Source organism: Chanodichthys erythropterus, chromosome 8 (assembly GCF_024489055.1).
Source record: "Chanodichthys erythropterus isolate Z2021 chromosome 8, ASM2448905v1, whole genome shotgun sequence".
NCBI classification, from domain to species: domain Eukaryota; kingdom Metazoa; phylum Chordata; class Actinopteri; order Cypriniformes; family Xenocyprididae; genus Chanodichthys; species Chanodichthys erythropterus.
The window spans coordinates 5,693,117-5,708,922 of NC_090228.1; the positions used below are offsets into that span (position 1 = coordinate 5,693,117).

Here is a 15,806-nt window from a genome sequence, read left to right on the forward strand (position 1 = left end):
CCAGAATCTGGGTAACACAAAAACGACCCAAACACTGGATTGTTATGTCTGACACAGGAGTTGGGTAACACAAAAAAAAAAAAAAAACCACTGGGATGTTACGTCTGACCTAGGTGCTGGGTAACACAAAAACTACCCAAACACTGGGTTGTTACATCTGAACCAGAATCTGGGTAACAAAAAAATCTTTCCAAACTCTGGGATGTTACATCTGATCCAGGAGCTTGGTAACACAAAATCTACCCAAACACTGGGTTGTTACATCTGACCCAGAATCTGGGTAACACAAAATCTACCCAAACACTGGGTTGTTACGTCTGACCCAGGAGCTGGGTAACACAAAAACTACCCAAACACTGGGTTGTTACATCTGAACCAGAATCTGGGTAACAAAAAAATCTTTCCAAACTCTGGGATGTTACATCTGATCCAGGAGCTTGGTAACACAAAATCTACCCAAACACTGGGTTGTTATGTCTGACACAGGAGCTGGGTAACACAAAAACTACCCAAACACTGGGTTATTACATCTGACCCAGAATCTGGGTAACACAAAATCTACCCAAACACTGGGATGTTACGTCTGACCCAGGAGCTGGGTAACACAAAATCTACCCAGACACTGGAAAAATAACCCAAAAGGCTCAACCCAGGACTTGGATAGGAAAAAAATAGCCCAATATTTTTTTTAGAGTGTAGTTTAAGATGCTTTTTCAGATATCAGCATAGTGAAATCACAATTTAATCTTTAAATCTGTAAACTCTTGAAAGGAAAAAATCAATTCCAACATCTAGAACATTCACACAGACACAGAACAACACAAGTACACGTGTTCTGGACTTTTTTAGGCACCAACAATACATCTATACATTAGATTTTATTTAAGATAGAAGTTGACACTCAAAGAATGTGTAGAAATGATAAATCTGAAGGATTTTGCTTTCAAGTCATGAACCATGCGGCGGCAGACGCCTCTCTGGGTGTTAAAGCCCTTCACGCTTGGGATCAATAAAAGAGCTTACACTTCCTCCACTCATTTCCATCGCCCCTCCATCCTTCACGTAAACAATGATACAGAGAGTGATCTGTGCAAAGATATATGGGACAAGGTGACAAAGAGGAAAAACCCTCAGATCAATACTGCTTTTCATCTTCTTAATAATTTCATCTTTTGTCTGACATCTTGGCTCGAGCGAAGAGACAGGGAAAAAAAAAAAAAAAAGAGCGAGTTGTGTTCCACACATTTACTCACTCAGTGCTGTTTCTCATGCATTCCAGCTTTAAGGAATCAATTTCTCTGTCCATTTTCCCACAGGCGGGGCGCAGTGACACTAAGCTGCCATATAGGGGCGATATTTCCCACCAGATATGACTTGTGTCCATCTTCCTCTCTATCCCTCCCTCTAACGCCATCATTCACTCATCTTCTCACTCTCAAAAAGTGAAAAGCTGCAGAGTTTCCACACAAACACATGCAGACACAAACTGCAATGTCACATAAACAATGGCAATACACACACACACACAAACTTCACCAACTTTCTCTCCCTCACACACAAATATTCGCTGCAATCACGGTTCTGACAAACACCAGGCTATAACTGGCATGCACTGCACACAACTCTCTCTCTCTCTTTCTCTCTAACACACACACATGCTGCTCCATCTCACGGCTGAACAAGAGGACCTCAGGGCATAGAGCTGCAGCCGAAAGCCGTCACGCTGGCAGAAAAGCCTGCAGGGCACTTACACTCTCTGCGCTCCCACAGGCTTCACCCCTCACATCACGGCTCTGCCCGTCTATCTGTGTGCCCGGCTGTCTCCCTACACCATCCGTCTTTCAAATTGCTAGCCAACCCGTCTGTCTGTCCCATCATCCAATCTGTGCAGTTCTCCCACTGTCCCATCACTGTCTGTCCCATCGCTAATAAAACCCTTGACTTTTGACTGTCCACTCCAAATCACCAGTTATGTTTGATCATTTTGAGATTATTTGCTTTGGTTGATAACTGTGACCTAGCCTTGACAATTAATAATGAACATTTTCTGTTATTAAATAATGTTGCATTAATTGTTAATGTATAATATACACATATTGCAGTTCAAAAATTTGAGATCAGTGTGATTTTATTCAACAAGAAACGCATTAAACTAATCAAATGTGACAAAGACATTTATAATGTTTTAAAAAAGTTACATTTCAATGAAATGTTTATATTCATTAAAGAATCCAGAAAAACAATGCATCCATGGTTTTCAAAAATATTAAGCACAACTGTTTTCAGCATTGATAATAATAAGAACCGTTTCTTAAACAGCAAATATGCATATTAGAATGATTTCTGAAGGATCACGTGACACTGAAGACTGATACTGAAAATTCAGCTTCGGAATAAACCACGGGAATAAATTGCATGTTAAAATATAGCAAACACAAATGACACCGTGACACTGCTGGAATGCAGAACACCGCCGAGGGAACCTTAATTCACAGTTAACACTCAGACCAACACGCTCGAATACACACAACGCAGCACCTGTTGAGCCTCCTGTCCAGAGTCTCTTCCGCCATGTCTGCTTTAAATGTCGTCTCGAGGCCTCTGCACGCTCTAAATGGCTCTTTAAAAGAGCCTCCGTGGATGTGGAGGCAAATAAACGGAGGACCACACCAGCAGTCCAACGAGTCCCATTCACCAGGGCCGTGTTTGGGTTGGCCGGCTGAAAGAGGCGTGATTTACAATAGATCAACACAGCCGTCCGGCCCGGGACACACAGAGCGGGCCCCTGCTGTGTCATTTGGGGTCAGACGGTAAAGATGTGCCTCGCTAGCGTTAGAGACGAGCTACGACACCCGGCGCTTTGTCCAGGGGTGTTGCTGCTTGGTTGTTTGTTTTGCTCGTGTAAACGACCACATACTCTTGGTATCACGGGTTTGGAGGAGTTCATGGTCCGCTGAGCAGCATCTTTGATCTGCTTGGCTCTCTGACAAACATTCCCTGCCCCGCTAATCCTCATTAATGGCAGGGTTAGAATCCATCTTTTCATCATCTGACCAAAAGAGCGGAATTGGTGGCAGAGGAGAGGTGGTAAGAGCTGAGAGAAAGTGATGATGCAAAATGCCAAATTGCTCCCAAATGCTGCTCACCGGATTAATGTTAGCCCGGATTCTGTTCGTCCATTTGAACGTGTTGAAGTCGCCGTGTTTCTGTAAACTAGCTCACAAAGAGGTGAAATCAGTCGTGAAATGCGCCTAAGGCAAAGGCTTTAGGCTTCAGAAAGTGAAAGAGTTATTAGGGATGTTGTTAGAAAGCAGAAAAAAGCAAGAAAAAGAAAAATGCTTTGAAGGGGGAAAAGCACGAGATGGAGGAAAACAACATATTAGCACGTTATAGACTAAAAGAGAAGCTGACAGAAGGCGCATTTGTTGTCTTTTTTGTTCTTTCAGAAAACCTGAACTTCCCAAGTGTGTGAATCTGGCTGTGAACATGTGAGGGGATTCTAATAAAAGCCATAATGTTGTGGCAGTGGAGTGGGAAACCTCAACAAACTCAACAAAAGACCTGCTGCTGTTTCGAATCCCTCCAAACATCCTGATGCCCCTGCAGAGCCCACCACGACTCCACAGAACCAAGGACACGGGCACATGCAGGCCTCCTTTCACTTTTTAAAGGCCATTCAGGGTCTGGTTCTGAATTTTAGCAAACAAAACCACAAGTTCTATTGCATGTTTAGTCTGAGACACCCATTTCATTCACCCTTTATTTACACTTGGAATAGCAACAATGAGGAACAGAGTTTGCAATTACATCACATTTAAATGACTGGAAATAAAGTAAAAATACCCCTGCAATTTTAGGCTTTAAAACCACCACTAAACACTTCACAGTTGAAAGTATATTTATTAAATATATAGAGTTTCTATCGTTAACTAAAACTAAAATATTAAAAACAATTTATTAAAGGTGCAGTAAGCAATTTCTGAGTAACAGACCTGTAGCCAATCAGCAGTAAGTGGCGTATACACTCATTAGGGGGGAGGTGCCTGTGTTGCATAGCGTGTTTGTGAATTTGGGGGCGGAGCTATCAAGATAGAAGTGTGATCCTTTCAGGTTGAGGCGTGTTTGTTTTGTTGATTTCAAAAAATCAACAGTGTTTCTCAGAAACCGCTTACTTACTGTTATAATACTAAAATTACAAAAACTGAAATAAAATTTATTGATTTAACCTTTTAAACCCACTGGCGGTAAATGTGTCGTTTGAAAGCTTAGAGTCTGAACTTTACAATTAATGTATGCCAATTTGATCAACACCTATGTAGAGCTGAGTTATTTGCTCATAAAAAAAATATGATTTAATAATTTATGAAATACTTTTTAGTATGTACTGCAATGTAAAACATCATACAGCTCAGATAGTCATGTGTCACATGTCATTTGAAAGGTCTCATCGAGTAGAATACAACAAGTATAATTGTTTTGGGCTTTGATTAAACTTGAGCGAGTTTTTGTATGTGAAGCCCCGCAAGACCCATATGTAAATAATATACGGATGCAGCATTTATGTCACATTTTCACTCATAACTTGCTCCGATTGTTGAAAATGGCACATTTTCAGGGCTTAAAGTGTTGAAGAATAGACAAACACACAACAAAATGACTAAAGCTTTAACTAAAATTAAATATTTATAAATACTGCAGTAATGATACTAAAATAACACTTACCCAAGCCAGGCAAAAAAAAAAAAATGCAAATTCGATCACTTAAATTCAAAGTAATAGCATACCTCTCTTCAACAAGCTGCATGTTTTGAGGTAGCATTCACATCTGTACCACAAACACCAAGTATGAAGAGTGACGAGTGCTTTAGTAAACACCACTAACAAGAAAATGGTGCACTAATCTTAACATCTGTAATGCCTCAGAATGTAAAAAACAAACTAGAAACCCATCTCAGAGCAGGCAAATTTGGAACAATAACAGCACATTGTGTTTCAGTGTTACTAGGTCACAGCGCTAGATTAGGTGAACTCCCACCATTTGCCCCCGAAAATCTTGTTTAAGAGAAACCCTTTTTTAACCCAAACACCCCATTTCCCCCTCTCTCGCTGTCAACCCTCTTCCCAGGACTCCCCAGACCCTCACCCTATCACGCTGTTAAATGACTCCATTGAAGTCCTGTTTGCTCAAGTGGGCCCGGCCAATTATCTCCCGGCTTTCAGAGCTCTTAATGACACCAATTAAGGCTGCTGTGAGGGCCGGGGCAGCGAGGTCAGTCTCTCGTCTAGCGAGTGTATGTGTGCGAAGCTAAACTGTGGGGAAATTGTGTTTCAATTGGTGCAAGAACAAGAAAACATGTGAGAGGAGAAAATGAGAGTGTTTTAGAGAAAGCATGGCCATATGTGAGAGAGTGTGTGTGTGTGTAGGCTCAAGCAGGATTTACACAGCTATTATACCAGTCTATTACCGGCGCTCTGCTAGTGCCCTCGCAATCTCCTTAGCTCACTCCTTAAACCCTATTCCTCTCTCAATGTGTTCAAATGTGCAGAGCAGAACCGCCCGCTCTCACCTAAATCCCCCGGCAGCTCTTTAGTGCTGCCCCTGTCAGACCCTCCGATTGCAACACATCGCTAGAAGAAAAAAGACAAATGCATAATGCATAATAATACACATTTGCTCTACAGCTACATTCTTCAATGCATATATGCCTGAATCTCTCCAACAGTATTCACAGAAACAATCAGTTATGATGAAAAGCAGCCTGAAGTCATAGAGCAAGAAGAAGGACTTTTTGGTTTAGATCTACAATAAACACTACAGGCAGAATGTCATTAGTTATGTGCAACAGTCCTAGTATTATGTTCTAGTTTTCCCTTAAATCATAGGAAAAGAATGAGTTAAGTGTAAAAAGAATGACTTACACAATGCATTAATGAGGTAAAGCTCATTGAAACTCTGCCAATGCAAACTGTGCATTACAGATCTCATGGCAATACTTGAATGGAAATCTTTCCATTTGTGAGCTAGCATGCTGAATGCAAGACTAGTATAGACAGGTAGACAGACTGATCCATGCTTAGAAGACCAGCATGTTGTCGATGCTGGTCTCCAGCATGGTATCTCGGTGTGCTGGTATCATTACCAGACTTTCAACTAGCTTAACCAGTTCTGCACCAGGGGAATATCAAAAGAGTTCAGCTTGCAGATGGGTGAAATTAGCATTGCATCATACCGTACAATTTTTCCAATTTTTTTTAAAGGCGGCATGTCTTGAAATTAGTAATAATTATTATTATTAAACCATTATAATGACCATGTTCCATTCTGTTGTGCTCTGTCTAGTTGTGTTAAAAGAGGACCTATTTATGCCAGGGCTGGGCAGCTCCAGCCCTCAAGATCCACTTTCCTGCTTTAACCGTAAATAAACACACCTGAACAAGCTAATCAAGGTCTCAAGTATTACTAGAAAGCTGCAGGCAGGTGAGTTTGATCGGAGTTGGAGCTAAACTGCGCAGGAAAGTGGATCTCGAGGGCTAGATTTGCCCAGCCCCCGTATTATGCCCTTTTGCAAAATATTGATTTAGTTTTTAGGGTCTAGAATAGGTTTTCATGTTTGAGGGCCATGTTTTAACTATCTAAGCACATGGTCTGAAGCGCATGGTGCAGGTGCACTTCGGGCATGTCCAAATCCACTTTTGCTAGTTTAACGATGGAAAAAATGGTCTGTGCGCCAGGCACATGGTCCAAAAGTGTTGCACCTAGTCTCTTAATGAGTCATGGGTGTGTTTTGGGTGTAATGTGCAATAAACCAATCAGAGTCTCATCTCCCATTCCCTTTAAAAGCCAGGTGTGCTCGCACCATGGCGGATTTGCAAGTGGAAAGACTGAACGCTTCTCCAGAGAGGAATCCTATTATTTTTAATATTAAAAAATGTTCGTGTGCTGCTGCGTGCACCTGTATGTGTAACAAGCAGAATGTACAGGCGTTGTGCTCCCGCCTATAGGTGCATAAGTCCCTTTAAGATAAGTCATTTCACTCGGCGGCCATCTTTGAAACGCCTCTCGGGCATCCTAGGGCATCATGCAATCTCTTTGAATGGGGAAACATCAAATTCTCCAAAACTGTTCGCCAACCTTACGATTAAATTTCATATTTGAAATCACCAATGAAATCTAACAACAACCGGCTCATAAATTTAGTTTCTAAACGCTTGAATCATGACAAAAAAACTGTATTTTTCAGGCTGGATCAAGCTAATGCGCATGTGCAGACCTAAATGTCTGACTGTTTCTATAGAAACCGGTGATTTTAACGGCCGCTGAAGTGACGCGATGACTTTACCAGTCGGTGATTGGCTCTTATTTAGAAGGCGGGACTTATTCCGTCATATTGCACGTTACACTTTCTCCCATTCAAAACAATATGAGTGACACGTCTTGTATTATTCTGTAGTCTTTGATATTACTAACGCGGCCATTTAAATAACAAACAAAAAAATAAATAAATACTGCGCCATTGACTTTAGACCAGGTTTTTGTTGGTCAATGACACAGTCAATGCGCCTGAACACACCTTGTTTTCAGACCAGCATGTCCATGGCCGAACAGATGGGCACGAGTGCATTTGCTATTTAAACAGCATGGATGCTGGGCATGAAAATGATAATTGCGTCGGGCTGAAACTAGCAACAAAAAACCCCACATCGCACCGGTTGTATGATAGGGCCCTGAATGGATTTTTCACTTATTTGACATTGTTGCAGCACCTCTCTTCCCAGTCTGTCAGTAATGCTCTGTTTAGTTCCTGTCTCTATAAAGCCCCTCCTTCAGAAAAGTGCAATGTGCTCTGATTGGTCAGCTGGACCAGTGTGTTTTAATTGGTCAACCACTTCCAGCGTGTTTTGAAAATGCCTCGCTCCCTTATTTTTCTGCATATGCCTTTGGTTAGAATTATTTTAAATATTGCTACGTGTTTGTTCCCAGAAGAAAACTTAAGACTACAATGGAGGCGTTTCAGGGAGTTCAGAAACAGTGACATAGAGAATAATTCCCTTTGCAGCAACTTTTTTCCAGACCTTTTTTCATGCTAAAACAGCAATACACACTAAAAAAAGATGAACATGTAAAAAAAAGCATAATATTACAAGGTATCATTTTAAACACCAAAAAATAGAAAAAAAAATCCACAAAATTAAAAATGAGGACCCATTATAGTTGCTACAGTGCAAAAAGTAATTTCCTAACTCAAAATATTTGTCGTTTTAAGCATTAACCTCAATTCAGATACATTCTCAGAAAACCAGATGTCACATCTTACGCAATTTAACATCTGATGTAATTATTTCTTGATTTAAGAATGTTTGGATATTTGTACTGGAAAACAAGACAAATATATTACGAAAAAAAGCACGACTGCCGTTGCTTCCAAGCACTCTCGTGCACATCTCTTGTAAATATGTATGTGAATACACAAACAAACACACAAACATGCAAACACGTAGTTTGCTAATATCCAGATTACAGAGCAGACTGTAAACACTGTGGAGCCAGACTCTGGGACATAGCAAAGCTCAATTAGGGCTTTAAACCAGGAGAAAGAGGACATCATCCATTCTTGCACCCTTCAACAACTTCCAGAAACCCTGCTGCGCTTCAAACCCTTCCTGCTGCCCAGGCCACACTCAAAGACCTGCCATCAAGACAACCAATTTTGCACATCATTATCTAACAGCGAGGGGGAGAGATTCACATGCATGGCTTTTATCCATTACAACACTTTGAATCTTGAGCAGGACTCCACAGGCCTTAAAGTGGTAAAACACTCACACACAAACACACACACACACAACAGCAAAGTCTTCATATGTAAAGTCTATTCTCTCTCCTGAAAAACTCTGTAAATCTTACACATAAGCACTGAGTCTTTTGCATAGCTGATTAATGTGAGGGAATATCCCTGAATTCTGCCGACGGGGAATCTTCTCGTAACACTCAGAGGTGAACACACACTCACAAATTAACAGCTGGCCAGAAGAGTCACATACAGCTGTGTTTACACTGGGTCGGTGCCATGGTGCACTGACAATACATCCTGGTGGGGAGAAACATCATGTATGAATTATTCTACCGGTAACATCCACAGCCACTGTTTCACTATGCATAAAAAGTAGGAAGAAACCATAACTAGCAAACAAGCATGAATGCAAGCGCATGCTTAACGTTGCATTGCAGTGGACTCAAGGGGGCGATAGAGTTTCCTTCAAATATCTGTGCTATAAACCATGTGTTATTATTCAAGTAGCTAGCTATAAACATGCCTAAGGTGACACTGCTTACGACAGCTTCTTTTGCACTTGATAGACGTCATGCTAAGTCTGCATCAACAAACGTGGCACACTAATTTCAGCATTACTCATGATGTGTTTGAGATGTGTGCAGCACCTCTGCTGATCACGGTTTCTGTGTCTGGACAGGACGTCAATACGCGTGTGTGTGTGTGTGTGTGTGTGTGTGTGTGTGTGTGTGTGTGTGTGTGTGTGTGTGTGTGTGTGTGTGTGTGTGTGTGTGTGTGTGTGTGTGTGTGTGTGTGTGTGTGTGTGTGTGAGCGATAGATGCTGACGCACGTCAAAATACACGGTACAGGTGATGAAGGTAAACACCCAGACAGACAAGCCCGTTCTCACTCAGACATGATGTCGATACGCGGTGTCCTTCAATAGGAGAAAGACAGGAGGCCAAACGTGAGCATTTCACAGTCTGGATGTCTCTAATCAATGAACATAGCCTGCTGTTCTCTTGGCGGTGTTGAAAGGGTGGCATGTTTTAAAGAGTGCACACCTGGTGTTGGATCTGGACAAATAACACTGCCTCTGATTACAAGCTAGAAAACATCTCCAGAAGCCCATAATCTGTGGTGAAAAATAAGTGCAGTGCAATGCAGAACTGTTAAATAGTTGATCGGCAAGTCAAGATTTTAGTTTACGTTGCATTATAAGTCTGGGATAGCGGGGAAACGTTGATCCCATAACCTCATATTCACGTGAAGTCTGACCTATAGTGAGGCCCATGAAGAATCTGTGTGACCTTTGCAGAATTGACATTCTACACACCCTTTGTGTAGTTGCTTGTGTCACCTGTGTCTATTAGACTTTCCCCTTCTCTTTCTACATTTAAATCTTCTCTCAAAACATACTTTTTTTCTCAGGCATATGTGTAATTTGATATTATTTTTTAGTCTTAAATATTGTTTTATATTGCATGATGTTCCTGTCTTAATTTTATTACTTTTGTTTGGTTTCTTTTGATATTTTATTATTAGTGTTTAAATTGTATTGTATGGGGTTGTTTTGTTTGGTATATTGTGCAGCACTTTGGTCAGCATTTATGCTGTTTTAAAGGGCTATATAAATAAACTTGACCTTGACCTTGCTTATTAAATTATTTGGCTAATTTATGATTTTAGCTATGCACAAGAATTTTCTCCATTCAAGACATTGTATGTTTAAATACAACATAAATACAACATATATATATATATATATATATATATATATATATTCATTTAAACATGATATTTGACCCAGCCTGCTGGGTAGTTTTATTGAACTAATTATTGTTTAAAAATTACTGTATTGCTCACTTAAAATGAACTCAAAATAGGTTGGAAATTAACATTTATTAATAAGTTTAATAAATAATATTTAAATAATAAACATTTATTAAATTATTAAATTCACCTTTTGATTATTACCGTTTCATCTAGTAATTATGTGTCTGATTTTTAATTTCCAACCTATTTTGGGTTCATTTTAAGCCAGGCATATAGTAATTTTTAATCAATAGTTGGGTTAAATAACACTGCCCAGCAGGTTGGACAAACATTTAACCCAAACGCTGAGTCAAAACAACCCAAAACATTGGGTTTGTCCATATTTAACCCAAGCATTTTAGAGTGTGTGTGTATATATATATATATATATATATATATATATATATATATATATATATATATATATATATATATATAAACATATTATATAGTAACATAGTGCCATAAAATGTATATATATATATAAAAGAAAAAATATTTAATGAATTTCTATCACCAAATGTCTACATAAATGTAAAATTATTTCGGGCCCATTGCATCTTGCTATTCATAGTTTTCAGTCACAGAGACCTGGAGGGCAAAACGCACATAGAACTGAATTACAGACCTGTAAATCTTCCATCTCAAAAGAAGAAAATCAAAAACATTTGAACAAAATGCAAATTTTAGGCACTTGTGATCCATATGCAGCACCTGCTGCAGTATTTCAACTACTAAAAACAGCGGGACATTCTAAAACGCTTAACGTGAAAAACACAATGTCCCTTAAAGGCACAATATGTCATTTTTCACCGCTAGAGGTCGCTTATTCAAAACTAAGGCGTAGCTTGATGATGCCTTGATTTCGCAGAATCATGGGGGGTGTTGTGTTCACATCTACAGCTGTCGGAAAGAATCGGGATGGGACTCGGGCAGAAATCATATTCATGCATGAGATTATTAACGCTACTTTAGTATGAAGCAGAGCAGGGATGAGTGCTGTGGGAGTGGAAACGAGGCCGTTGGAGCAATTGCTAATGAGAGACGAGCGCAACACACGCCTCAAGAGCAGCGGAGCTTTTATTGTGCCGCAGTTGCTGCTTGCGCTTCTTCCGGTCATGCGTCTGTGGGGTAAAGCAGTGCTGTTTTATCATATTAGATACATTTGAGTGTTGAAAACTGTTATAGTGTTACTCTGCATTCGCTTGCCAGCTACTATGTGACAGTTGTTGCACACTACAGTAACGATATTAGGCATGGTAAAACATGGTACTCACGGTAAATAAAGAAAACGAGATGTAAACAATAAGACTTACTGTGTTGAGCTATATAACATGATTAGTTTTCTGTTCATGAATGTATTCAAACAGTTGCTCACCTGTCTAATAAAAGCATAGTCTTTGGTATTTTTCATGGTTTCTACAAAATAAACCGGGAAATCGAGGGTAATGCATTTCTCTGGATTTAAACATTCTTGGAAACATTTGGGATAATGTAAGTTTACAAGTCAACGAAATATATGACACTCTTCTAGTTGTTTTTGGATATTTTAATCCAAAAATCGTACATATTGTGTCTTTAATGTACTAAAACAGTGATATTAAAAGATCAAATTCAGTATAAGATGCATACTAATATGAGCCCAGAATATGAACGCAACAAGCTAAACGATTAAGCGGTTTCTTTATAATGGTTTTCTTTGGTAAAATGCTTAACGAGAAACTGCGAGTTGTGTTTATATTCTGGGTTCATCTGCATAGTATGGATCAACTGAATTTGGTCTTGAAAAAACTGGTAAAAATGACAGGCAGGCAATGGAGGAAAGCCTTGTTTTGGGTGTTCCTATAAGGGTGTGACATCATGTGAAAACTATGACTAGGCTTTAAACTATTTTTATCCAAGAAAGACTGCGTTTGATCTCGTGGCTCACATCTTACCGAGTACCGCACCATCTTTTTCTGAGCATGTGGATGAAAGGGTCACATGCACACATCAACCCTAGACACGCCAGACAGTAGGCACCTTTTATCAGTCCCCAAATCACTCACAGAAAAGCTTGCATGATAGAGTCAGAGGCCAGCACTTAAAAAAAAAGAGGCCTAACCTCTCAATGGACTGCAGGGCCTGGTGGGGAGTATTGTCATCTGGTTCATGGTGACCAGGAACAACAAAAACAACCTCACAGATCGCGTTTGATCCCTACATAATTGATGCTGTTGTGTTGAGGAAAGGACGCAATCAGATTTTTTGAGATGTTAGATTGCGCAAAGGTTTGAGTGTATGCGTTTTCCTGAGAGCGAGAGAAAGAAAGGAAAGTGATAGGAGAAAGAGAAAAACAGACAGAGAGCCAAAGAGTGTGTGTGCTGCGGATGATGGGGGATGTATATGTGTGTGTGTGTGAAGCGCGTGCTCAGGCAAGAGAGGCAGGTTGGCTTGTGCAGGTGGGCTGTTGACGGTTTTATCTCTCCGAATCAGCTTTTGAGAGGTTTCCCAGAGCTTTGGCCACAGAAACACGACTGGTGTCTGCAGCTTCTCATTCCACCCCAGAACTCAAACATTTCATTAAATGAATCAATGTCTTAATCAACCCAGCCCCCCCCGTCACATTCCAAATACCACAGAAAAACAGATAGACACATATAAAGGAGAAAAGGGGAAAACCCTGGCGTGAGGTAGGAACGAGGCTAAAAACATCTGAAAGCTAAACAGCAAGCTCTTGATCAGATATCCGACCCCTTTCCCTTCAAAAACGAGGCTTTAGGCTGCGTGATCAAAGAAAACAGCCCTAAACTCTTTTCTAAAACTAATTCACGAAAGGAAAACCTCAACAAACTCACTTCCACACACATCCTCTAGATATTTACAGCACCGTGGATAACACATTTTCAGATTCATGCTGATTCATATCAGAACAAATGGGAATAATCAAATACAAAACGGATGCCCGCTTGCTCTTACCCAGACCATCCTGCTCGAAAAGAGGATCTTAAAAGGAAAACTAAACGCCAAATTAAAGTACAGGACTCCTCTTAACCTCACTCGAGAGCGCTCGGCTAGTGTAATAATTTTTAAGTATCGATAAGGACTTACATACAGCACATCTGGACAATGCGTTTAACACAAGGCCTGCATACCAATTAAACCTACTCAAACACAGTCTCTGGCAAACACAAATGCATGAATTATATGGCCGACATACAGGGGAATGAAACCCGCAGCTAGCGTTTATGCACACAACAGGAGATATTGCTTCCCACTGTCTGTTCTTCAGTTCGAGCTGATAAAAGAAAGCCTCGGAGTACATCTAAATCTTCACATGTTTGGTTAAACGACACCTGTTTATATTTTTGCGGTTAGAAACTATTTTGGCCGAGCAGACAAGAATCTTCTTATCATTCCAGAGGCACTGAAAAGGTAGCTTTACATTACACAAACACACAGAAATTCAAATATTGTGGAGAGGGAAACACAGGAAATATCCATAATAATTAAATAAAACAGAAGCACTGAACATTTTGCATAATGCGTGCTAACACTTAATAGCTTAGAAAATGAACTGATTTATATTTATGAATAATACAATTTTGCAGTTTGGAATCCATGACCTCCGTCAAAGTCATATAGGGTTAACAATATTAGGTATTGTTGCAAAAGCAATTTTTAATGGAGAAATACTTTTACCGAAAAAAAAGTTAATTACCTATTTTTTTTGTTTTTCTTTGTTTTTTTATTGCTTTATGGTCTTCAAACAATGCGAATGCCTTTGACAGTTTGCATGCATAACATTTCAATGAAAAAGTAATGTCAAAAAAACTTTGAGATGAAGAAATATTTGCAAATTTCCTTTCCGGGACTCAAATAAAGGACGCGGCTTCCTCAAGATAATGACATATCTAACTAGTTTAGAAACTATAAATGTGCATATTATATATGTATGTATGTATGTATATATATATATATATATATATACATATATATATACATATATATATATACATATATATATACATATATATATACATATATATATATATATATATATATATATATATATATATATATATATATATATATATATATATATATATATATATATATATATATATATATATATATATATATATATATAAAAGAAGAAAATTAATATTTGCGGATGAATATTTGGGGACACATTTCAGTATTCAAATTATTAATTAATTATTAACATTAACCATCTTAAAGACTTTTCACACAAAACTATTTATTTTGTGATACATTTCTTAAAGGGATAGTTCACCCAAAAATAAAAATTCTTTCATCATTTACTCACCCTCAAGTTGTTCCAAACCTGTGTGACTTCCATATTAAGGAGACGGGGGAAATGCTAGCCTATATAGGCCTACAGTGGGGTCCATCAACTGATTGGTTACGGACATTCTTCAAAATATCTTCTTTTGTGTTCAGCAGAAGGAAGTAATTCATACATGTTTGGAACAACTTGAGGGTGGGTAAATGATGACAGAATTTTCATTTTTGGGTGAACTATCCCTTTAAGTGTAAATATATAACAATAACACGATAAATAAGGATTTCTTCGCTATTCAGTCAAGCGCTCGAGCAGCGTATACTGTTGCTATGGTTACCTCCTATAGGCCAACACGACTTCCGTTCGCGAGCGTACGCACTTGGCGCTCTGTGACTAATTTGTAATCTAATTTCTGGGGTTATTGAAACGTTTGAAAACATAAATATATGTAACAACAGCTGGTGTAAAAGAATAGACACTTTAATAATCCTGGCTTCAAGCTTTTTCAAACCCCCATAATTGTACCTGGCGCTTTTCAGAAAATCTTTTTAATTGACAAACCACAGATGGCTTATTTAAAAGCTGCACCAAAAGTCAGCAACTGTCAATCATTTTTCAGCCTCAACACCTTACATGAAGTAGGCTATTTTCCCAAGGAAGTCCTAGATAAAATCTTTTCAAACATTTGACCTCGATTCGAAAGATGTGCCCCACATCCACTGAGACTACTGAGTGATTCGGATTATTTTAGTAGTCTAAAATTAACTGTAAAAAAGCGAGACCATTATAAATTTAACATTATGTGAGTGTTCTTTATTTAAACGTTTGTTAACGATCCTAGTGGGTAAATGAGACTCGTTAGGGGAGAACGGGGAGTATTGTAAAACATTTAAACGCCTGTAACTCCGTTTTTTTTTTTCATCTTTGTGTCTCCA

At 39.1% G+C, this 15,806-nt stretch overlaps 1 protein-coding gene across 3 annotated transcripts in view; it reads right to left on the bottom strand.

Moving 5' to 3' along the window:
- The window catches only part of wnt5b (wingless-type MMTV integration site family, member 5b), a 101,221-nt gene that overhangs the window by 83,890 nt on the left and 1,525 nt on the right, over positions 1 to 15,806 (bottom strand). Inside the window, exon 1 of one of the 3 annotated variants that reach the window (XM_067391586.1) lies at positions 5,568 to 5,621. The exons of the other annotated variants lie outside the window; for them this stretch is intronic. The gene's annotated coding sequence lies outside the window, so the exon portion shown is untranslated. Of the gene's footprint in view, positions 1 to 5,567; positions 5,622 to 15,806 lie in introns of those variants that run through there. 3 annotated transcript variants of the gene reach the window in all.